The sequence below is a fragment of the Pleurodeles waltl genome, chromosome 1_2 (genome assembly GCF_031143425.1).
Source record: "Pleurodeles waltl isolate 20211129_DDA chromosome 1_2, aPleWal1.hap1.20221129, whole genome shotgun sequence".
In the NCBI taxonomy this organism is placed as follows: Eukaryota; Metazoa; Chordata; class Amphibia; order Caudata; family Salamandridae; genus Pleurodeles; species Pleurodeles waltl.
Window position 1 is genome coordinate 827984683 of NC_090437.1, and position 25745 is coordinate 828010427.

At 43.1% G+C, this 25745-nt stretch overlaps 1 long non-coding RNA gene across 5 annotated transcripts in view; it reads left to right on the forward strand.

Moving 5' to 3' along the window:
- The window catches only part of LOC138304431 (uncharacterized), a 120071-nt gene that overhangs the window by 33033 nt on the left and 61293 nt on the right, over positions 1-25745 (forward strand). For 4 of the 5 annotated variants that reach the window (XR_011205572.1, XR_011205569.1, XR_011205570.1 and 1 more), the window contains exon 3: positions 19288-19386. This is a non-coding gene — a long non-coding RNA (uncharacterized lncRNA). Of the gene's footprint in view, positions 1-19240; positions 19387-25745 lie in introns of all 5 variants that reach the window. The other variant, XR_011205571.1, reaches the window with a different exon arrangement.

A 25745-nucleotide genomic window follows, 5' to 3' on the forward strand; every position in this document is an offset into this window, starting at 1 on the left:
GATGGTTTGGGATCGGAAAATGATGCTAGGCTGGTTAAAGGCATTTTTTTGCCTCTAACCAACCTAATGGCATTTTTTGGTACAAACCCCTCTTCCCCCATACCGCCACCTCCACCCTGTTAACTTGATTTTCCCAGATGCTAGCCTACCTTACCGCCGGCTTGAACTCTTCTATAAATATGACACCCGGCATGCGTATGAGAATGCTGCAAGCCGGCGCTATACTTTTTGACGCAAAACTGCACAAACACAGTTTTGTGTCAAAAAGTATAAGGGTGGGCCCTAATTGTTTAAAGGCATTTTGGAGGGTGGAAGAGTTCATGATCAGATATTGAATGACTGGGTGTAGGAGGCTGGCCTGGCTTATAGTGGTTACCTTGTGGTACCTACACCCTGTGCCAGGTACAGTTATCCCTTATTAGTAGAATAGAGGTGTTTCTAGCAGCTTAGGCTGATAGAAGGTAGCTATGGCAAAGCAGCTTAGGCTGAACTAGGAGACATGCAAAGCTCCTACCATTCCACTTATATCATATGCACAATATCATAAGAAAACACAATACACAGTTACTAAAAATAAAGGTCTTTATTTTTATGACAATATGCCACAAGTATCTCAGTGAGTACCCTCAGTAAGAAGGTAAGTAATATACACAAATTATATGTACACAAACCCAAAACAGGTAAGTAAGTGTCAGAAAAGTAATGCAAACAGTGTAGAATTACAATAGGTTGCAATAGGCAGACATAGGTCTTGGGCCAACACAAACCATATACTCCAAAAGTGGAATGCGAATCACGAATGGACCCCAGACCTATGGGAGCTTGTAGAGGGTCGCTGGGACTGTAAGAAAACAGTCAGGGTGTCCAAGATACCTCATCCCAAGACCCTGAAAAGTAGGAGTAAAGTACACCTACTACCCCAAAAGAGCACAATAGTCGTGATAGGGGGATTCTGCAAGAACAACAAACACCAGCAAGGCACTGAAGGTGGATTCCTGGACCTGAGGACCTGCAAAGCAAGGGGACCAAGTCCAAGAGTCGCGATAGTGTCCAGGGGGGGCATAAGCCCAGAAAACCCAGATGAAGGTGCAAGGAAGCTGCCTCTGGGTGGAAGAAGCTTGGAGTTCTGCAACAACGAAGAGGACTAGGAACTTCTCCTTTGGATGGAAGATGTCCCACGTTGCGATGAAGGTTGCAGAAGTGTTCCCACGCAGAAATACTGCAAACACGCCTTGCTAGCTGCAAGGGTTGCAGTTGAGGTTTTTGGGTGCTGCTGGGGACCAGGAAGGACCAGAATGTCGCCCCTTGGAGGAGGAGACAGAGGGGGCGCTCAACAACTCAGAGAGATCCCACAGAAGCAGGCAGCACCCGCAGAAGTACCCGAAAAGGCACTTGGAAGATTTGTGAACTGGAGTCCACTCAGAATTACAAAGGAGGGTCCCACAACGTCGGAAGCCAACTCACAGGGTTGAGCGCTGCAGGACGGAGTGCTGGGGACCCAGGCTAGGCTGTGCACGAAGGAAATCCTGGAAGAGTGCACAGAAGCTGGAGCAGCTGCAAATCACGCAGGTTTGCAGTCTAGCGTGGGGAGGCAAGGACTTACCTCCACCAAACTTGGACTGAAGGATCACTGGACTGTGGGAGTCACTTGGATAGAGTTCCTGTGTTCCAGGGACCATGCTTGTCAGGGTGAGAGGGGACCCAGAGGACCGGTGATGCAGTCTTTTGGTGCCTGCGTTAGCAGGGGGAAGATTCCGAAGACCCACAGGAGATTTCTTCTTGGCTTCCAGTGCAGGGTGAAGGCAAGTGACCCCCAGAGCATGCACCACCAGGAAACAGTTGAGAAAGCCGGCAGAATGAGGCGCTACGATGTTGCTGGTAGTCGTCTTGCTACTTTGTTGCTGTTTTACAGGCGTCCTGGAGCAATCAGCGGTCAATCCTTGGTAGAAGTCAAAGAAGGAGATGCAGAGGAACTCTGGTGAGCTCTTGCATTCGTTATCTGAAGAATACCCCAGAGGAGAGACCCTAAATAGCCAGAAAAGGAGGTTTGGCTACCAAGAAAGGAAGATTGCCTACCAAGAAAGGTAAGAGCCTATCAGAGGGGGTCTCTGACGTCACCTGCTGGCACTGGCCACGCAGAGCAGTCCAGTGTGCCCCCAACACCTCTGTTTCCAAGATGGCAGAGGTCTGGGACACACTGGAGGAGCTCAGGGCACCTCCCCTGGGAGGTACTGGTCAGAGGAGTGGTCACTCCCCTTCCTTTGTCCAGTTTCACACCAGAGCTGGGGGATTCCTGAACTGGTGTAGACTGGCTTATGCAGAGATGGGCACCATCTGTGCCCATCAAAGCATTTCCAGAGGCTGGGGGAGACTACTCCTCCCCAGCCCTTCACACCTATTTCCAAAGGAAGAGGGTGTAACACCCTCTCTCAGAGGAAATCCTTTGTTCTGCCTTCCTGGGCCAGGGCTGCCTGGACCCCAGGAGGGCAGAAACCTGTCTGAGGGGTTGGCAGCAGCAGCTGCAGTGGAAACCCCGGAAACGCTGTTTGGCAGTACCCGGGTTCTGTGCTAGAGACCTGGGGGATCATGGAATTGTCCCCCCAATACCAGAATGGTATTGGGATGACAATTCCATGATCTTAGACATTTTACATGGCCATGTTCGGAGTTACCATTGTGATGCTATACATAGGTAGTGACCTATGTATAGTGCACGCGTGTAATGGTGTCCCCGCACTCACAAAGTCCGGGGAATTTGCCCTGAACGATGTGGGGCACCTTGGCTAGTGCCAGGGTGCCCACACACTAAGTAACTTGGCACCCAACCTTCTCTAAGTGAAGGTTAGACATATAGGTGACTTATAAGTTACTTATGTGCAGTGAAAAATGGCTGTGAAATAACGTGGACGTTATTTCACTCAGGCTGCAGTGGCAGACCTGTGTAAGAATTGTCAGAGCTCCCTCGGGGTGGCAAAAGAAATGCTGCAGCCCATAGGGATCTCCTGGAACCCCAATACCCTGGGTACCTAAGTACCTTATACAAGGGAATTATAGGGGTGTACCAGTGTGCCAATGAGAATTGGTAAATTTAGTCACTAGCCTGCAGTGACAAATTTAGAAAGCAGAGAGAGCATAAACACTGAGGTTCTGGTTAGCAGAGCCTCAGTGATACAGTTAGGCACCACACAGGGAGCACATATAGGCCACGACCTTATGAGCACTGGGGTCCTGGCTAGCAGGATCCCAGTGACACATAACAAACACACTGACAACATAGGGTTTTCACTATGAGCACTGGGCCCTGGCTAACAGGATCCCAGTGAGACAGTGAAAACACCCTGACATATACTAACAAACAGGCCAAAAGTGGGGGTAACAAGGCTAGAAAGAGGCTACCTTCCTACACAACCCCCCCCCAAACGAAGGACAATAAGGCTAACCTTGGCCAGTTGAGTCTTTATTGTCTAAGTTGTGATAAGTAGAGAGTAGCTCTGCAATAGCTTGGTTTCTCCCTTTATCATCCACTATATGGTTACTTCCCTGTGGGGATGAAAGCCACCCTGTGTGAAGTGTTTTAGCTAGTCAACAATGTGAAGTCATATTTTCAGAGTTCCTATTAGTATGTTTAAGTTTAGAGCAGTGGGAATTGTCCACTGAACCTATATCAAATGATGAGAATGCCAGACAGGGATGCTGTCTCAGTGAAGCCGTGGCTGGGCAAAATCTTTGTCCATATGGCTGTAAGAGAGAACAGGGTTGCTGTTTCTCTTGAGTTGGAGCAGGGCAGGGATGCTGTCCTATGAGCTCCACAGTAGGGCAGGGCTGCTGTCCTAAGTGTTGTGAGGCAGTGCAGGATTGCTGCACTAAAGTTTCTCTGGGAGGGTTGGAGGGATGCTCCATGTTAACTAAAATGGTGCACTTTTTCTCACCAATATTAGTTATCCCCCGGAGAGGTACTTCCACCTCAGGGAGTACAGCTGTGCCAGCTGATGATTCCCTTGGTACAGGTGCCACCCCAGGAGAGGTTTCTCCCACCACAGGAAGGGTATCCTGAATGGCAGGGTGGGTAAGGGATACTGTGATGCCCTTTTTCCTGTTGTTGGAGAAGGATCCTGAGTTTTCAGGCCTTTTTCTCTCCTTTGCTTTTTCATTTCAGCTGAAATGAGAGGAAGCAATTCCTCAGGGATACCCAGCATGGCTGCATGGGTATTAAACTCTGCCTCAGCCCAACCCGAGGCCTCTAGGTCATTACATAAGAGACAGTCTACAAGTAAGCTAGGTGATATTACCACCTGCTTAGGGTCAGTAACTCCACCCCAACTAAGCTGAACTATAGCTAAGGGAAGAACCTTAGTGGAGTTGTGGACATCAATAATCTTATACTGTTGTCCAATGATGTGTTGTTCAGGAGACACTAGGTTTTCAGTCACCAAAGTGATACTGGCACCTGTGTCCCTGTAGGCCTGAGCCTCAACACCATTTATTGAAACTGTCTGCCTGTACTTATCCATTGTAAGGGGACAAACGGCCAGTTGGGCAAGGCCAATGCCACCAGGTGTGACAGAAACTGTCTTGGTACTGACTACCCCAGTTTCTATGATGGACCCATAAGTGAACCCAACTACACCCTTATTTTGACTGTTGCCAGCAGTCCCACCACTATTACCACTACTGCTAGGGGCACTAGAGTTTGATGTATTAGTGGTGGTAGGCTCAGGAGGTTTACCTGGACAGGACTTATCCCCTGGCCTCTGACCTTTATTTTTACACACAAAGCACCAAGGCTTTTTGATGTGTGTGTGTTGTGAAGAAGAGGAAGAATGCGATTTATCCCCACTCACTGAAGAGTGTTTAGGATTTGAAGAAGGATCTTTGGTTTTACCCTTATCCCCATGCTTATCCTGAGATTTCTCACAATCTTTCTTCTTGCCATCCTTGTCACCTCCTGTATGAACTTTTCTGTTCACTCTTGTTCTGACCCATTTGTCTGCCTTCTTTCCCAATTCTTGGGGAGAGGTCAGATCTGAGTCTACCAAGTACTGGTGTAACAAATCAGACACACAATTGTTAAGAATATGCTCTCTCAGAATAAGATTGTACAGGCGTTCATAGTCAGATACCTTACTGCCATGCAACTACCCTTGCAAGGCCTTCACCGAACAGTCCACAAAATCTGTCCACTCTTGAGAAGGCTCTTTTTTGGTGTCTCTGAACTTAATCCTGTATTGTTCAGTTGTTAAGCCAAATCCATCCAAGAGTGCATCTTTCAAAACTTTATAGTTATTGCCTTCTCTTTCTCTAACAGTAAGGAGCCTATCCCTACCCTTTCCAGTGAAAGATAGCCACAAAATAGCAGGCCACTACCTTTGAGGGACCAACTGTACCATACAGGCCCTCTCAAGTGCAGCAAACCACTTTTTAATGTCATCCCCCTCCTTGTAAGGGGGGGACTATCTTGTGCAGATTCCTGGAATCTTGCTCTCTAACAGGATTGCTATCAGGAATACTGCTGCTGCCACCATGGGGAACTAACCCCAACCTCTGTATTTCCCTCTCAATGTCTAGGGATTCCCTATCTAAGGCCAGCTGTTGCTGTTTAAGCTTCAGTCTGGTCTCTTCAACCCTCAACGTTTTGAGTTCCCTTTCTAACAAGTTATCCTCAGGGTGGGTGGGTTGGGAATGCTTTGACAGAGATAAAATCTGGGAAGTTAGAGAGGGGGACCTGTCCCTAACTGTCTGGACCCTGGTAACCTGGCCTTTAGGGAAAAAGGATGCCCTACTGTGATGGGAACCTTTCTCACTACCAGCATCACTAGGTGCTCTGCTAGGGGGCAGACCCTTGTCAGAACCTTCCCCAGCTTCTTCAGGGGGTTCCTCTGAATCAGACTGGGAAGCTTCTCCCTTTTCTAGTCTCTCATTTGATGGTCCAGACTGGTTCTGGTCATCCACAACAAGCATGTCAAAGAGAAACTCTTTTGTAGGGTTCTTTCCTATACATAAACCTCTATCCAGGCAGAGACCCTTAAACTCTTGTAGTTCAAACTCTCATAGGTTGCATTAGCTGTTTTGAGAGTGGAATCTACAACAGACATGATAGAAAAGGTTTAAGGATAGTGAGAAGAGAGAAAAAGTTTTAGAAGTTTTGGAAGCACAGAGAAAAACTTTTTCTAACTTTTAGAAGTTTTAAGAAACTTTTTAGAACTTTGTAAAAAGTTTTAGGATAGAAAAGCAAACTTTTTGGGTTAAGTGTACATACACTGAACTGTTTGGTATATGATTCTCTTATGAAAAGTACAAAATGACAAAGTGGTAAAGCAGTTGCAAGTACTTATCCCACTGCCGCCACCAATATAGGAGGCTGACCTGGCTTATAGTGGGTACCCTGTGGTACTTACACCATGTGCCAGGTCCAGTTATCCCTTATTAATAGAATAGAGGTGTTTCTAGCAGCTTAGGCTGATAGAAGGAAGCTATGGCAAAGCAGCTTAGGCTGAACTATGAAACATGCAAAGCTCCTACCATACCACTTATATCATATGCACAATATCATAGGAAACACAATACACAGAGTAACTAAAAATAAAGGTACTTTATTTTTATGACAATATGCCACAAGTATCTCAGTGAGTACCCTCAGTAAGAAGGTAAGTAATATACACAAGTTATATGTAAACAAACCCAAAACAGGTAAGTAAGAGTCAGAAAAGTAATGCAAACAGTGTAGAATTACAATAGGTTGCAGTAGGCAGACATAGGTCTGGGGGAAACACAAACCATATACTCCAAAAGTAGAATGCAAATCACGAATGGACCCCAGACCTATGGGAGCTTGTAGAGGGTTGCTGGGACTGTAAGAAAACAGTCAGGGTGTCCAAGATACCCCACCCCAAGACCCTGAAAAGTAGGAGTAAAGTACACCTACTACCCCAAAACACAGGTTTGCAGTCTAGTGTGGGGAGGCAAAGATTTACCTCCACCAAACTTGGACTGAAGGATCACTGGACTGTGGGAGTCACTTGGAAAGAGTTCCTGTGTTCCAGGGACCACGCTCGTCAGGATGAGAGGGGACCCAGAGGACCGGTGATGTAGTCTTTTGGTGCCTGCGTTAGCAGGTGGAAGATTCCGTCGACCCACTGGAGATTTCATTGTGGCTTCCAGTGCAGGGTGAAGGCAGGTGACCCCCAGAGCATGCACCACCAGGAAACAGTCGAGAAAGCCGGCAGGATGATGCGCTACAATGTTGCTGGTAGTCGTCTTGCTACTTTGTTGCGGTTTTGCAGGCGTCCTGGAGCAATCAGCGGTCGATCCTTGGTAGAAGTCGAAGAGGGAGATGCAGGGGAACTCTGGTGAGCTCTTGCATTCGTTATCTGAAGAATACCTCAGAGGAGAGACCCTAAATAGCCAGAAAAGGAGGTTTGGCTACCAAGAAAGGAGGATTGGCTACCAAGAAAGGTAAGAGCTTATCAGAGGGGGCCTTTGACGTCACCTGCAGGCACTGGCCACTCAGAGCAGTCCAGTGTGCCCCCAACACCTCTGTTTCCAAGATGGCAGAGGTCTGGGACACACTGGAGGAGCTCTGGGCACCTCCCCTGGGAGGTACTGGTCAGGGGAGTGGTCACTTCCCTTTCCTTTGTCCAGATCTGTACCAGACCAGGGCTGGGGGATTCCTGAACTGGTGTAGACTGGCTTATGCAGAGATGGGCACCATCTGTGCCCATCAAAGCATTTCCAGAGGCTGGGGGAGGCTACTCCTCCCCAGCCCTTCACACCTATTTCCAAAGGGAGAGGGTGTAACACCCTCTCTCAGAGGAAATCCTTTGTTCTGCCTTCCTGGGCCAGGGCTTCCTGGACCCCAGGAGGGCAGAAACCTGTCTGAGGGGTTGGCAGCAGCAGCAGCTGCAGTGAAAACCCCGGAAAGGCAGTTTGGCAGTACCCGCGTGTAATGGTGTCCCCGCACTCACAAAGTCCTGGGAATTTGCCCTGAACGATGTGGGGGCACCTTGGCTAGTGCCAGGGTGCCCACACACTAAGTAACTTGGCACCCAACCTTCACTAAGTGAAGGTTAGACATATAGGTGACTTATAAGTTACTTATGTGCAGTGAAAAATGGTTGTGAAATAACGTGGACGTTATTTCACTCAGGCTGCAGTGGCAGGCCTGTCTAAGAATTGTCAGAGCTCCCTATGGGTGGCAAAAGAAATGCTGCAGCCCATAGGGATCTCCTGGAACCCCAATACCCTGGGTACCTAAGTACCAAATACAAGGGAATTATATGGGTGTACCAGTGTGCCAATGAGAATTGGTAAATTTAGTCACTAGCCTGCAGTGACAAATTTAGAAAGCAGAGAGAGCATAAACACTGAGGTTCTGGTTAGCAGAGCCTCAGTGATACAGTTAGGCACCACACAGGGAACACATATAGGCCACAACCTTATGAGCACTGGGGTCCTGGCTAGCAGGATCCCAGTGACACATAACAAACACACTGACAACATAGGGTTTTCACTATGCGCACTGGGCCCTGGTTAACAGGATCCCAGTGAGACAGTGAAAACATCCTGACATATACTCACAAACAGGCCAAAAGCGGGGGTAACAAGGCTAGAAAGAGGCTACCTTCCTACACTGGGAGCCTCTGTTCTATACCACTCGGGATCCCTGCAAGACGTTTATTTTGTGATTGAGTGTAATGCAACATTTACCCTATCTTTTACATCCACTTTCAATCTTGACTTACATCGACATTACTTATAGAGAAACTAACTTATCATGTAAGACAATTATAGAAGGATTAACAGAAGTATGATTGCTTGCACACATATACGGTGCCCAGCTACTCTTCCGGCAGCTATTTCCAATGCAGTATTCTTCTATTATTAAGGAACATTCCATGTCACAGGCAAATTTGGATTCTGGACATAGTTGAAGATACTTAATACAAAATCGCCAACATTCCGATGGTGAAAATTAGGGCTAACTATTGTTTCAGTCATGTTTTCAGCTGTCCATAACACTTGCTAATGCAGTTCTCACTGGCTGAGGGCTTGGCTGGGAAGGAGCTGTTCAGGGTAGCACCATATTATGAGCAGGGTCATTCCTGTTCTAGCAAAGAACGGTCATGCTACTCTGCCCAGTGCTGGCCGTACCTCGTGCAGTTGTTTTCCTCAGTCGGAGGTAGTATGGGTGGGGCCGCACAACATTTTCATTTTGTAGTGGCAAACCCTTTTTGGCATGTAGTGGCAAGGTTTCCAGCACTTTCAACCTGAGATTTTCTATACATTTTTTAGCCGGATCACAAGTCATTTTACAGTTGGATGTGTGCGTCCATGATGAAGGCCTGAACACTTCACAGCTGTATTGGTGGTGAGTAGTATCAAGAAGGGCCCTTTCCACCGAGAGTGGAAAGCTGCTTTTTACTGATGCACTTTCACATACACCCAATCATCTGGCTGAAGCTCATGAGAAGGTGACTGGGTTCCCTGGGCAAACCCCTTGATACCTGTGAATGGAAGGCCTTTACACAACTGATTAAAGCTCTACAATAGTCCAAGACAATGTAGTCAGCCAAACGTATATGTGATGCAGATAAAGGTACTGGTGGTGAGACAGGGATTCTCATCAGTCTGCCCACTAGGACCTCATGAGGGCTAAGGCGTGTTTTTCGATTTGTAGTAGTAGATCACATGCTCATAAAAGCAATGGGCAGGGCATCAGACCATCTGAGGTCAGTCTCTGTACAGATCTTTGCAAGTTTATTTGCAAGCATTCCTTCATTTCACTCAGCCTACCCGACTGACTGGGAGATGATAGGTACAGTGAAAATTCTGATGTATTTGGTAGGCCTTGCAAATGTCACACATTATTAGGACAGTGAAATGAGTTCTATTAGCACTGTTTATGGATAGTACAAACCAAAGAGAGGAATTAAGGCTTTAAGCAGTATTTATATTACTTTCTTTGCATTAGCTTTAATACAAGGACAGGCTTGTGTCCACCCTGAAAACATGCACACAGTAAGAAGTACATATTCATAATTTTGACATTTAGGCATGCTTATGAAATCCGGTTGAATATTTACAAATGGTCCCTTGGTGGTGGATGTGCAGCATGTGTTGTTCTGGCTGCTTTCCCTTCATTATGGGGTTGATAAATGGCACAGGGGCAACAAACAGTACTGCAAATCATGTTTTTTCCACAGCAGCAATCATTCCCTCCTTCCTGACATGCACCATTACATGACGTAGGCAGGCAACATTTTGGAGTGGACCCTTGGCACTACCAAGTGGCTGTCTTGGGAACACCACAAGTGTAACCTACATGCCTTCCACCTCCACTACTGTTTCCCACCTGTGGATGTGTTATCTTGTACCTTAGTAGCCTCTTGCAAGTTTGCCATTGGGGATTCACAGTGGAAGCGGAGAACAAGCTTTAGAGCAGCCTGGGGAAGTGAAAGGGCCAGACTCTAGCTGCTGAATGAGCCAGAGTATTTCCATGAGTAACTTCATCATGGGCAGACTGGTGGGCTGTAAACTTTATGGCAGCAATTTCATTGGGAAGTTGAGGAGTATCTAATAGGTAAGCTACATAGTATGGGTGAGCATAACTCGCGTAACTGAGTGTAGTGTTATCACGTCGAATTACCAAAAATTTCAAAGAGATTATGCTTGAAATACACAAGAAAATTAATTCTGTATTTGCCCCCTCCAAATTGGACATGAGGACACAGTTTGCACTAAGAAACTGCGCTAAATGCAACAGAACACAAATAGAGTTTGGATGCTCAATAAAGGTGCTCTTGGGTAGGATTTTCTTTCAATTTTCTACCTACATTTAGCACTAAGAAACAACACTAAATGTAGTAGAACACAAATAAAGAGCATCTGCTTGCAGTTGCTAAATTTGCTCTGGTGTTAGGATTTTTCCCCAAAATTACTCTTAATATACATGAGGATGGTTAATCGCATAATTATCTGTTATTCTGTGTTAATGAGTGATGCAGAATTACTCAAATTACTTGGGAGTAATTGGAATTGGAATTCCACCCAGGCCTACTACATAAGGGGTATTTTTGATTTGCCTCTCGCTGGAAGTGAGGAATTTTCATTGCTTCCACAGCTGTCTGAGTAATGTACAGCTCCGAAGGCATAATGAGAATCAGTGTGGTTGTAGGCTGATTTATCTTTGGTTAAAATACTAGGGGTGGGTGAAAAATTCCACTCTGCAAGCGGATTTTTTAGAGTTTTGCCCACTGTGCTTGGAGCGTGGTGTTCCAGCAAAACTTCGGCTACCGCTGTGTAGCTGAGTTTTTTTAACACATGCGGCTCACCAACATTAAGTTGGAGAGCACAAGCAAGAATTTTCATCCTCTTGTGAGATTTTCAGACGCTAGATGCCTGTTGGAAAGATTTCTCAATGGGGCAGTAGCAGTAAGTTGTGACCGTTCACATTGAGAAAGCTGCCACTCTAGTATAAAATCTACTCGGGTAGCAGAAAGAAGCAGTGCCCTCTGGCAGGCTACGTGGTGCCATTCATGCTGGTTTTACAGCACGGAAGAAGCTCCCGGTGCTAAAAATCTGCACGAGCAGCACAACGTGTTCGATTCCACCCCCTTGCATAACTACAGAATCTCAGGGAGTGTTTCTGTAACTCTGTGGAATTCTGTGGAGTAAAACATGCAAGTTCCACTGAGGCCTATAAAATACGAGCTCTGTTGAGACCATGAAGTTCAGCCACCTGAGTGGAGTGGACAGTGGGCAAGTGGTTGTTCCCTGTGACCTCATGCTGGGCAAATACTGCATAACCAGCTACCAGAAAACCACAGTCATTGTGCAAACAAGAGCCGTCCTTGTAAAGGACCAGGTTGAGATTGTGGAATGGGATGTAATTGAGATCGCTACGAGGCATCACCAAGTGGGCTATTATGATGAGGCAATCGTGCTGCTCCCTTTCCTTAAGGCTAGGTAAGAAGTTTAGTACTGGACACCTAATTGAAGTAATGTGACATGCAGATAACAATAGGATCTAATATTGGGTGAGCCATGCATTAGAAAAATGTTGGGTTTTATAGGTCAGTAAAAGTGACACTACTTCATGTGGAGTGGCTATAGTGAGTGTTCAACTGAGGAATATGGTCTCAGTGAATTCTTACATGGTGGCAGTCATGGTCACCACACATAGGCAAGATGGTAATCCAGGGGCTATGGAGTTAAGAGCCTTCCCGTAATATGCGACTGAGTGGTACCTGTCCACTTGCATCTGACTTAGTACCCCTAAGGCAAAACCACTTTACTCATTACAGTAGAGAGCAAATGATTTTAAATAATTAGGGAGACCCAAAGCTACAGCATGCATGAGAGCTTGTTTAGCTCAGTGAAGGCCTGTTCTGCCTCTTCCGTCCAGTGCAATGGTTTAGGTGCATGAGGGTGAGTGAGAATTTGAAGGCGTTTTATGGGTCAGGCATATCCCAGAATCCACTGGCATCCCAAGGAGTGGGCTCATTTGGGAGACTATGGTGGGGTAGAGAACCTCAGAATGGATTCAGTCCTAGAGGCAGACAGATGCCAATGTCCTGCAGATATATTTTGTCCCAAATTATTTATGTTTGGCAGGAAGAGTTGCAGCTTCTCTCTAGATGTTTTGTACCTTCCAGAGCCAGTGCAGAAGCAGTACCAGTGAATCCTCATTGCAAGCTTTGAAGGATGATGAGGCCAAGGGGAGGTCAGCCACATAATGTATAAGCACAGACCCTCTGGTAAATCTGACTTCATCTAAATAATTTTTCAAAATCTTGGGAAACAGGAATCGTGACTCAGTAAACTTCTGGGGAAGCCCTGTAAAACATATTGGGCATTCTGCAATGTGATAGCCAATAGGAGCTGGCTTTATGTATGTATGGAGATAGAGAAGAATGCAGAGCCTAGATTTACCATGGTGAAAGATTGCTGTTGCTGGGATGCATGAAAGTATAGTTGTTCGGTTGGGGACGACATGAACGTAGGAGATGACAACCACATTTACCACCCAGAATCTGTACAGAACCTGTAGCAGTCCTTCCAAGGCTTTTTCACTGGTAGAATTGTGGGATGTTACATGGGCTCTGTGTAGGGACTACTGTACCTTGTAAGAGCAATGAGGTTAGTACTGGTTGAATACTCAGCTTGGCTTCAGGGGTGAAGGTGGTACTGCGGTATCTTCAATAGGGGAATTGCTGGATATAACTGGATCTGCACCGGCTGAGTGGATTAGATCTGACCTACATTGTTAGCATGTGTGGACCAAAGTGATGGGGGACCTGCAAAAGAACTTACTTGAAATCAGGAGCCATAATGAGGACTGGACAGAAAGAAAGGGACACCGGAGCCCTAAAGGTAAATTTGTTCGTGGTGGGCACATCAAAAAAACGCACCATCAGGGGACAATTGATGGTGAGCCCTAATTTACAAAGCAAATCTCTCCCTAGTAGGTTGACAAAAGATGGGCTGAGGGTAAAGGCGTGCTGGTCAGAGATAGGGCCAAGGGTAATGGTGACAGGCTGGGAACTGGGTGGGAGACTACATTGCTGGTCATCCCCAATGCATTAATGGAGATGCCAGTGAGGGACAAAGTAAGAAAATCGTAAACCTCCAAAGCAGAACGGGTAGCACCTGTGCCTACTAGGCAGACAGTCACTTCCCATTCATTGTGTAGGAGACAAAGGGACCATCCTGATCAACCAGGACCATGGTGACTTTTTCCTGGGTTCTATTTGGAGGTAGAGAAGGAAGCTGTGAGTTGTGCTGGACTGCGACAAATGGAGGGACCATATAATTCAGTCCTGTGGACTTAGGTTTTTTTTAGGGCATTCATTCTTCCAGTGCTAATTCTCTCACTGTAAAAAGAGTCAGCTCAACCATACATATGGTTTATTGGGGGGGTTTCTTTGGTTTCCTATGCCGATGGCACCCACATTGTTGTTTATCTTTCTAACAACAATCAGGACTCAGGTGAGGCTTTTCGGAACTTCATGTCTGCAGTAAGTAATTGGATGAATGCCAACTATTTGAAGTTGAACTCTTCAAATACAGAAGTTCTTCTATTAGGAAATAATAATGCTTTTTGGTCCCCCTCCTGGTGGCCGCAAGATCTCGGAGCTGTTCCTACTTCTGCAAAAAAAGTAAAAAATCTTAGCGTTATAATGGATGAGAATCGAACCTTTAAAAATCAAGTGAACACAATTATCTCCTCTTCCTTTCACGCGCCTAAAGTTATAAAGAAGATTGTCTCTTTTATTCCATGTGACATATGGAAGACTGTTGTCTCGGCACTGATCTTGGCCAGATGAGATTAATGTAATGGCCTTTATCAGAACTTGCAAAAAACGTTGCTGAATAAATTGCACATTTTGCAAAAATTCTGCAGCCCGGATGCTGTTTGATATTCTCAGATTACAGTCGGCTGCCCTAGCCCTAAATAAACTACACTGGCTGCCTGTTAAGCAACATATTTCCTTTAAGCCTCTATATATTACATTCAAGACCCTGCAAGGATTCGGCCCGGCCTATCTGCAGGAAAGGTCCAAATGGTACTTTCCCAAAAGAACGCTTCACTCTTGCTCTGCTAACAACCTGATTGTCCCACATTTTAGGCGATCGTCCTGGGGAGGTAGAAGCTTTGTCAGGTGTACAGCTCTTCAGTGGAACATACTTCATAATATGAAAATGAAATCTGCTACCTCATTATTAACATTTAGAAAAATGCAAAAAACTTTGCTCTTCAGCTATTAATCAGTCCCAGTTAACTATTTTGGCTTGTTCACTTATAGAGCAACGACGACTCTGGGCATTCGAAATGCTCTACAAGTCTTCTCATCATCATATGCTGACCCCCTCCCCCTATGCCTTTTACTCCTCCACGTCTCTTCCTTGCCATATACTGCACAACTTTCCTATAGGCTGGAAATGTTGCTTCTGCAGAGCTATCAACCTCTCCTCAGTCATTCCCTCTTCCTTTTGAGGTAACTCACAAAGTGGCTTGCAAATACAACTAGCTCATCTACATTTTTCATCTGCTAACCCACACAAATGCTACATCATTGTTCCTGTAACTTGCATGGCAAGCCTTGGACGAAAGCAGCAGCTACTACTTGCTTGGCATGCTTAGAAGGGTCTACTATCCGATTGTCACACAAAAAGGTCCCCACGGTGATCTAAATAACCTTCTGGTGATTCATTCCTATTTAATTTGCAACTATTTATCCTTCCCCACTCTGCCGTGCAAGAACACGCCACAGCTATTGCATCCGCTACTTTGGTGTATGCTTCTTGTAGGCCTTCTGTGGTGTCTGGCGCCATATCTGGCCAAGTGGCACCAGTCAGGAGACTTTGATGCACACCTCGGTGGGGGTGGGGGGCGGGGGGGGGGGGTGTGGCGACATAGCTCTTAGTTTAGTAATTGATTTACATCAGCCCAAGTAGTGTCATAACAGTTAAATATGGTAGTTAGTTCCTCTCTGAACATTTGACGATCTTCTCAAATATTGGGAAACTCTTCAACTAAATTACTGAAATCATCTGGAGTCAAAGGGGCATGGACTGTCTCTAAGTCTCCATTATCACAAGGTAATTATCTTTGTGGAGTCTAGATCCCCTTCTTGCTTCACATGACTGAGAGAGTGAGCAGAAACAGGAGGCAAGACATGGATCATTTGTAACTTATTGTCTTTATCAGTAAGTGTTTTTCAGCTGCAGAATCATTGGAGCACTAGACCTAACCATCAAGCCTTTTTCAGTCTCTATATCACCTTGTCATCATTCAAGCCTTTGTTGCATTTTTCTTTTTCTTTTAATTCCTTTTAATTCCTTCACTTGTTCCTTTAATTTTAGTGGGAGTCTTTAAGAGTCTCTTAGACATCTCTTCAAACCAGTCAAGATATGCATTCCATTGATCTTCTAGCATCCCACTTTTCCTTGCTTCCATAACTTCCCTTAAGTGCACTATTTTATCCAAACCAAATGTTCTTTCTACCAGAAATCGTTTGAAGGGGTCTGTTTTTGTGTACAGTGCCATTTAACCAAATATTTGCATGTTCTGTGGTCATAATGCACTTACATATAATGTTCTGGGGTCTCTTTTGGTGGAGGGATTTCCCTTGATACTGCATCCCCCATAACTCAATTCATACCTAACACTTTCACAATAAAGACACGAAAATGACTGGGGCTGTGCAGTGCTTACTTTGTTCTGTGATGTTTCTTGCTAAAGAACAGTACACATTGTATCACTCTAGACGTGAGGCACAAACAACATATTGTTTCTTGCCAAAGAGCAATACACGAAGTATCACTCTAGTCTTGAGGCATAAACACACTTCATTTTGGAAGAGAAAGAAGAAAAGAAATAACAATACTGGAACATAGAGGATAGAGACAAATACTCTTCATTCAGTCACAATTTCACTGACCTCCCCTTCCATTTAAGGAACTCAACTTTGTGAGAACTTTGGGGTATCTGAAGTCAGTGCTCAGATCTGATGAATGGTTATGACTCAATAGATCCAGGACTGATACAATTGCAGAACTCAGAATTCATATCCAGCACCCTATATCTGATGTACACATCTTGTATCGTCTATATTCAGACATGATACACTGTACCTTAGAACCATGGACATCAATTCACCAAAATGCCAGGGGCAGTGAGAGTGACATCACACGCCTTTTGACCTTCACTTTAACTCACACACACATACTTACATACACACACAATTTCACACTTACACACAATTTCTCACATAAACACATTCTCACCCGCTAGCATGCATACAAAATATATTTTAAAGCATTTTTACTTACCTCAGCTGCCATGGAAGTCATATTCCAGTTAACGATAGTCCATTTTTATTACACTAACAGTAACATAATGTTTTTCACTATTAGTGTCATAAAGAATTGACAGAAAAGCCCCAACTGACATCTACAAGGACAAGCTGCCACTCCGTTCCTGGCACTGAATTTGCCACCACTGAGGCCAGAGGTCGCAAAAGCAGTGCCAGGGGCAGCAAAGAGTACATCAGGGGTCACAGCTGCAACCCCTGGTGACCTCTAAATGACGTCCATGCTTAGGATCCTTAGAATGCAGAACCTAGCGCTTTGAACTTTATACTTTGTACCTAGCACTTTAAACCTAGCACTTTGAACCTAGCGCTTTGAACCACAAGTTGTGAACCTAGCCCTTTAAACCTAGCACTTTGAACTAAGCGCTTTGAACATAGCATTATGAACCTAACACTTTATGAAACCTAAAAATTTGAACCTAGTGCTTAGGACATAGGGGGTCATTCTAATCTTGGCGGGCGGCGGGAGCCGCCCGCCAAGCGGGAACCGCCAGAAGACCGTACCGCGGTCAAAAGACCGCAGCGGTCATTCTGAGTTTCCCGCTGGGCTGGCGGGCGCCCGCCAGAAGGCCGCCCGCCCGCCCAGCGGGAAACCCCCTTCCACGAGGATGAGAGCCGGCGGAGTGGAAAGGGTGCGACGGGTGCAGTTGCACCCGTCGCGATTTTCAGTGTCTGCTATGCAGACACTGAAAATCTTTGTGGGGCCCTGTTAGGGGGCCCCTGCAGTGCCCATGCCATTGGTGTGGGCACTGCAGGGGCCCCCAGGGGCCCCACGACATCCGTTCCTGCCAGCCAGGTTCTGGCGGTCAAAACCGCCAGAACCAGGCTGGCGGGAAGGGGGTCGGAATCCCCATGGCGGCGCTGCCTGCAGCGCCGCCATGGAGGATTCTTCAGGCTAGGGGAAAACCGGCGGGAAACCGCTGGTTTCCCTTTTCTGACCGCGGCTTTACCGCCGCGGTCAGAATTGGCCTGGATGCACCGCCAGCCTGTTGGCGGTGCATCCGCGGTCCCCGGCCCTGGCGGTCTATGACCGCCAGGGTCGGAATGACCCCCTTAGTATTTTAAACATTGTTCTTTGAATATAATACCTTAAATATATTACTTTACGTCTTTGTATTTACAAAGACATCTTTACTCAGGTAATACCAAACTACAAATTTGTTTAGATGCATCAAGTTAGATATCAGCCACCACACTAGTCCTGAGACTGAAAGCACAGACAGTATAAATAAACAAATCTCCGTTGCCATAGGCCATCTTGTTCCCCGTAACAGGACTGTACGAACATAGGGGCATATTTACAAGAAAGTGTTGCATTGGTCCAGATGCGCCACTTTTCTTGCGTCTCCCCTGCCTCACCCAACAACGCCAAGGTTGCACCATATTTACAATAAGGTGCATCATGGCGGTCGTTACGACAATAGCGTTGAAAGTTTTGACGGTATTGTTGTGCTTTGTTGCACTAGCATCGAAAACTTTGACACCAGTGCCCCAAAGCACAGGAGGCTCATTGATTAAAATGGGTGCGTCATTTTAACGCCTGCTTTGAGCAGGCATTAAAAAAGATGCAAAAAAAGGTTGCAGTGACATGTATGCTAAACCATTTACTTTGTAGTATCAAGAGTGTAATGGATTTGCACTTGGAGTGTTGGTACAGAATCCTAGGGATCAGAAAAAGTCCTATTTCTTTAAAATTATGGACCCAGTCGGACCCAGTTGTTGCTGGGCTCTCGCAATATTTAAGGTGTGTAGCTCCTGCCACAAATTTTGTTGAAGCATATGAAAATATAAAAGTGACATGTTGTAAATTTCACTGTACCATTTGTTTGGGTCTCCCTGCGTGGGAACGCCACCTTGCATACATTACGGCTGACTCAGACATAATGTGGTGCAAGGGTTTACAAAGTGGCGCAATGCAAGCATTGTGCCACTTTGTAAATACGGCACAGGAGAAAGGCTGCCTTAGCGTAAAGAAAATGTTGTTAGGGCGGTGCAAGGTGGACTAAGGGGCTTGTAAATATTCCCCATAATTGTTACAGCTTAATAGGTATGCAGATTCACTTATGCAAGGCTTCCTGCAATTAGAAACTGTCCCAGCTTCCCAAAACACATTAGCAAGTAAAATATTTATTAGTTCAGCCATGTACAGTGATATATGGTAAGCAATGTGTGGGGATAGCAAATGTCTAAAAGCAGAAACTACTATTTTGCATTCTTCCTGGGTCGACAGGGATGAAAAGTGACATACATAGATTTTCTTGATATTGAAGATGGGAGCATTGGCTAGGAGATCATCTACATACACACACACATTTTACGTTAATGTTCTCATCATGGGCACTGTTGTGATTTCCATTTATTTTCCACAGGACATAAAGCTTCAGAGGAGAAATCACAGTTGTGCCTTTTCTTATAGTGATACTTTCGTCATGAAACCTCTGCTGGCAAGCACCACTTATCATCTGAAGAAGTAGAAGCCATTCATAAATTGCCTCACCCTGTAACTCTATCCCAGGTATGTACCTTTGTGGGTCTTACTAGGTATTGTAGTCAGTGGATCATGGGCTACACCAAGATGGAAAAACCTTTGCAATATTATGTAAGAAAAGGTACCATTGAACTCTTGCAGTGGTCTACTGAAGCTGAAAATACATTTGTGAAAACTAAACAGGCATTGACTTCTGCACTTGCGTAAAGACTCACTGATTATGCTAAACTATTTACTTTGTAGTATCAAGAGTGGAATGGAATTGCACTTGGAGTTTTTATACAGAATACTAGGGATCAGAAAAAGTCCTATTTCTTTAAAATCATGGAGCCAATCGGACCCAGTTGTGGCTGGGCTCTCGCAATATTTAAGGTGTGTAGCTCCTGCCACAAATTTTGTTGAAGCATATGAAAATATTTGGCCAGCTGTACATACAATGAATCCGGTAAAATTATTTTCTCATCATTGGCACTGTAGTTGCAATTTGCACACCAACTTTTGCCACATTCATTGGTATTTTGTGAACCAACTTATTTACTAATAGTCTGGTTCACAAAATACCAAATTGTAGTGGGGTATACATTTCAACTCACCTCATTAATGTTAAGGTGGTAGGTCGCAAATTATGACCCACTACAACAACCATGTCTGTGATTGCTTTTAAATGGAGCAGTCACTTTAAGGTTGAGCCTAGGCAGTGCGTATGAGCTGTCTCTCGACATGTCATAATCTACTTTTGTGGGTACCACACCCATCACACGTCCATCGCTTTCATTCGTTCCTTGGCTTGCCTTTCAAACTTCCTTTGATTTGTTGGGTAAAAGCTTTATGTTTGTCCCGCCTTGAGGCTGTTTTGTTCCTGCCTTGGAGACTGACCCTGTAACATCGGGTTATTGCACGACTGGCCATAAACCTTAATGTGGGTGCATTACATTTTTTTGCCTCCGGCTTCAATGTCCACGGCGGAATGTTGTTTCTGCCTTTGGCATCTCACTCTCTCTTTGCAGTGTCTGCACCCGTCAAAGGCTGCAAGCTGGAGGGGGATTCATTTTTATTTATTTATTTATAAAGCGTGAACTTGACCGGAAGATTGAAGACTTTACATGAGCACTGGTTAAATTTGCAAACCCATTCCAAAAAAAGTTTAGCAGTTGAAAAACATACAAACTGGTGCCTTTTAATTAGAAAAAAACACAAGGGAAATACTTGGCACAGTGGGAGAACTGATACTACAATATTCCCTGCACTTGGGAAAGTTGCCCCATAATGCTTTGCGGGGCATTCCTTTTACAACACAGTTTTGCCCATATTTCAGCCTGTGGTGGTCCTATGACAATGGGGCCACCACCAAAAAATGCAGCACACCATCCTCTTTCTATCCAACCCATCTCCTTGGTACCCATACTAGGTTGGTGGGGCAAAATCATAACCACTCCCACCATTCAATGTCTTTTTAAGCTCTCTCATGGCTGGAACTTATGTTTTACAGCTGGTAGTAGTTTGTGTTTTAAGGGCCTTGTTTGTAGTAATATTTGAGCAGGCCTTCAAGGCCTGAAAATATGTACTGTACAATGGTCGCTAGGGGCTCAATATATGATTACATTGCAATGCACTCAGCCATTTTGTTTTCATGTGGTTATGCCCTCTAGTTGCTGACTATAAGGTTACATGACTACACAGAGGTTCAATACTACAATGCAATATTTACTGCACTCAGGAAACTCTCCCTATAATGCTTTGCAGGGCATTCCTTTTGCAACACATTTTTACCCATTACTCAGCCTGTGGTGGTCCTAGGACAACAGGGCCACCACCAAAACATTCATCTTCCGGGTACCCACACTAGATTCGGGGCCATGGTTCAACTACCATGAAAAGGCTGGTGGAGAGCAAGTGCAGGGGTCGCAGGGGGTCCCTTGCACTGCCCATGCTCATGACATGAACAGTGCAGGGGCCCACCTGCCCAGCACCCTCAAAATGTGCACTGTCTGCTGTGCAGACAGTGTGCATTTCAAGGGTGCTTGTGCAGCCTGAGTGTCTCTATGATGAGCCTGTGATATTGCTGCTGCACCTTTCCCACTGGGATGATGGGCAGGAACCTTGGTCAGCCCAGTGGGAAATTCATAATAGGGCCGGTGGGGAGACCACCACCTCAATGGCGGTCCCCTAATTTCTTGAAATTATGAGTATTACACTGGTGTAATTTACATTTCACTCAGGCTACTTATTTCCAGTACCAATGCAAAAGGATGTGCCTCCAAAAGTGAAAAACAGTCCTTGATCAAGCAGAAATGTAAAAAAGACTCTGAAGGTTTGTTCTCTAACCTCATCAGGTTGTATCATGGAGCAGTCCATGTCAGTAGGGAACGGCATGCTATGTGCTGCAGTAACCAATTGGTATCCAACCTCCCTTTCTTCTTCAGCCCAACATTATTGCCAGTCCTACACCATTTGCTCATGACACATTGCTGGAAAGGGTTTCAAGGCCACATTCTCTGCTAACCCTCCCATGTGCTCCTTTGTGTACCTTCAGATGGACTTTGTCCAGATGCCAAAGTATGCTAACTTCTAATATATTTTGGTCATCATGTGTATGTTTTCAGGATGGATGGAAGAGTGCCTCTATGGTTGTAAAGTTACCAGTAGTTAAGAGGTTACTCAGAGATTTATCCCTCAGTTTTATAGTACGGTACTGGATCAGACATGAATGTGCAACACATTTTGTGTCAACAGTATTACAGTTAGATTGCAAAGCTTTAAGAATAGGCCAGCATTTCAATTTGCCTCATTATGAGCCAGATGTAAAAAACTCTTTACTTAAGGGGCTGAATTGGTATTTCGGCCATTAAGAAATGCAAAACAGCCTTTTCTAATGTACAAAGGCTTTTAGGAAATCACAAATTGTGATTTCTACCCCATAGAAATTGCAACTGGAGATCCCCACAATAGGAAATCACAAATAGGGATTACCTTTTTGTGATTCCTATTCTGATGTACAAAGCATTTACTAAATGTGTTTTGGGCATTTAGGGAATGCAATTATCCATGTGCAATTTACAAAAGCACCCCAAATGTTTTTTTAAAGTGCAATAGAGCACACACATGCCCCTTGGGCATAGGTGTGCTCTACATCTGCACCAATATTTTTGGGGTGCACCAAGGGGGACCCTTTGCCCATTGCCAACCTTGGTTTTGCGTTTCCCAAATAGGAAATCACTCTTTGGGAAATGCAAACCTGGCAAATTTACACAAATTCAATGGGATGCCTTGAAATCTCTAGTTAGGAAATGAAAAATTGGATTTTAGTACATCTGACCCTAAAGGTCTTTCTCTTAGAGTGTTGTTTTATAAGTGCCATGAGCAAATAGGTAATTTATATGTCATTTGTGGGTCACAAGCCCTACCTTTTGGCTTCCCTTAGATTGCATTGGGACTTGATTGTCAATATATATTGTTCCTGATATGAAACACTTTGTTGATCATCCTTTAGAAAGCAGAATGGGTGCATGGGTTATTTCAACTGCTACTAGATTTCGTTCTGCCTTAATTCCTATTTACTGGATGACTGTTGCTTTACATATAAAAATAGAATTCCAGAGATCTTAGAAGACATTGCTAATTGTACTGCAATAGCTTTAGGAGTAGTGACAGAGCAACCAGACACCCATGCCAACATACATATTCAAAATAGAATGGCACTAAATTAACCTTTAGCGACCAAAGGAAGGGTTTGCATTATTGTAGCTATTGAATGTTGCACCCATCTTCTCAACACTTCGTTAGCACAGAGGCGAAAATAGATAACATTAAGGAGAGTGCCCAGAAACGATGTGAGCTACTGAGTGGGACAGATATAAGTCACAACAGCATCTTAATGTGGGTCAAGAGAATCTTTGGACCCTAGGGAGTGAAAATATGTGATTTGATTATTGCAATCATTTTAATTATAATTGTCTTATATATATATATATATATATTAATTAAATTGATGATGTGCATCATCATATGCCTATGCCAAAATCAAGAGCACAGTGCCATTACATTTATGCTTGCTGTTTGTGAGGATGATGGGGAAATTGGCACTGAAGATAAAAAGAAGGAAAAGATGAGGCTCTTTTCTATTGAATTGATAAAGTTTCCTTCTGGAAAAAGGGGAGGGAATTGTGAAAACATAAGCATATATTCATATGTTATTTAAGGTTATTGTCCTTTTTACATTATTAAATCTGCATATCACTTCGTGTACTGATATATTTTATGATCAAATACTGATTAAATGACCTTCAGCCTCAATTATATTTGCTAAGTTTCATAGTTCTAGTAGACCCAGAAAACACAGTATTCTATGTAGTACATTTGCACAGTTCTGCAAAGTAGTACCTCGTTTTCATTGTTGGCAACCAGAAGCAGAATTTTAAGAGAATAATTAACCCAGTCTTGTATTCATGAATTATATCTTCCCCAAGGGTGTCTCAGGCTTCCTCCAGAAGATCCAGCACTATGCTCATTGAGCAAGTTTTTGCTGAAAAAACACAAGTCTGCCATATGATTAGGTTTTATAGGGTATTTAGCCAAAATATTGATAAAAAAATATGAAGTTGCAGAAATATCAAGTTTTTAATATCGTTACAGAAATATCATGTGCAAAAATATTGTTGACAAGCATATTGATTTTTAAGGTAGGAAATATTGTTTTTTAAGTTCCTTCGTGTGGTTAAATAATATTTTAATTGTATATGTTTTATATTTGTAAAATTGTTCATTTTTTTAAATGCAGTTTGTAATTTTAAGTTACATATATGTTTAATTTAATTGTAAAATAGTAATTTATAGTGTTGTAGCAGGTTGTGAGGTTTGTAGGGGTATTGGGTGGGAAGTAAATTAACTATAAATAATTTATATATTTTTAATTTAATATTAATTATTTGATTATTAAATATATAAATTGTGTAAATCATTTTTTTAAAGTTATCTGTTAGGTGCAGGTTGTAGGGTTTGTAGGGGAATTGGGTAGGAAGTTAATAAAATAATTGATTCATTAATTATTGCTAAATTATTTATTAATTAATTGGTAATTTTTTATGTAAATTATGTATTTTTTCATAATTGTTAATTAATTATTTAAATAGTGTAATTATTATAATATTCTAAGTTACATTTTATGTGTGGGATAATGTGTTTGTGGAGGTATAGGGTGGGAAGTTAATTATATAATAATTGATCAAGTGTAAATAATTTATTTATTATTAATTAGTTGTTAATTAATATGTAAATTGCGTAATTATTATTATTTTTTAATTTAGTTATATGCTAAATGTGTAACTGTAGTGTGGGAAGTTGATGAAATAATTTTGAAATAATCTTTTCTTATATTAATTATTTAAAAAATATATAATTATTTTAATTGTTTTTTAATGTATACATTTATGTTAATAGTTTTATAATATTATTAAATTGATACTTATATTGAAATAAGGTATGTATTTGAATTGAAGCACTCTCTCTACTGTTGCACAGACCAGAGTGGGTATAGTAAATTTTACCCCCCTGAGTCCAATGCTTTCCCCACTGTTGCACTGACTGGAGGGGGAATAGTAAGTTTTACCCCTCCTGAGTCCACTGCTTTCCCTACTGTTGTACACACTGGAGTGGGAATAGTAATTTTTAGCCCTCTTGACTCCATCTCTTTCCCTATGGTTGTACCAACTGGAGTGGGAATAGTAAATTTTCCCCCTTCTGAGTCCAACATTTTCTCTACTGTTGCACCAACCGGAGTGAAAATAGTAAATTTTACCCCTCCTAAGTCCAACACTTTCTCTACTGTTGCACAGACTGGAGTGGGAATAATATATGTATTATTTCTAGAAATATATAGTTTTGTTTATATTGTTTAAAATTATATTATTATTATGTTTCTCTGTATTTTAAATCATAATTTTTAATTAGTAATGTTTCTAATATATAACATATTTTTAGGAAAAGGTATTTTTTATGTTGTTTACTTTTTTATTTGTTCTTAAATTGGTATATTTTAAAACATGTTCTAGTTTATTTGTTACGCTTTTAATTTATTGTGTGTGTGTAGAGATATATATATATATATATACTTGTAAATACTGCTATTAAATTTTTTTAAAAATAGTAAATTATGATATGAATTCAAATTATATTTGTATTGTTTTTCATTATACATGAGCAAATAAACACATACACATACATATATGTGTGTGTTTGTTTAAATAAGTATATAGTTATATATATTTTTATATTATTTAAATATATTTAATTTACATTATACTACTGTTACATATCAATATGTTTAATGTTTACTATTTTTAACTATACATATATGTTAAAAGAATTATATTTTTGTATATATTTTCTGA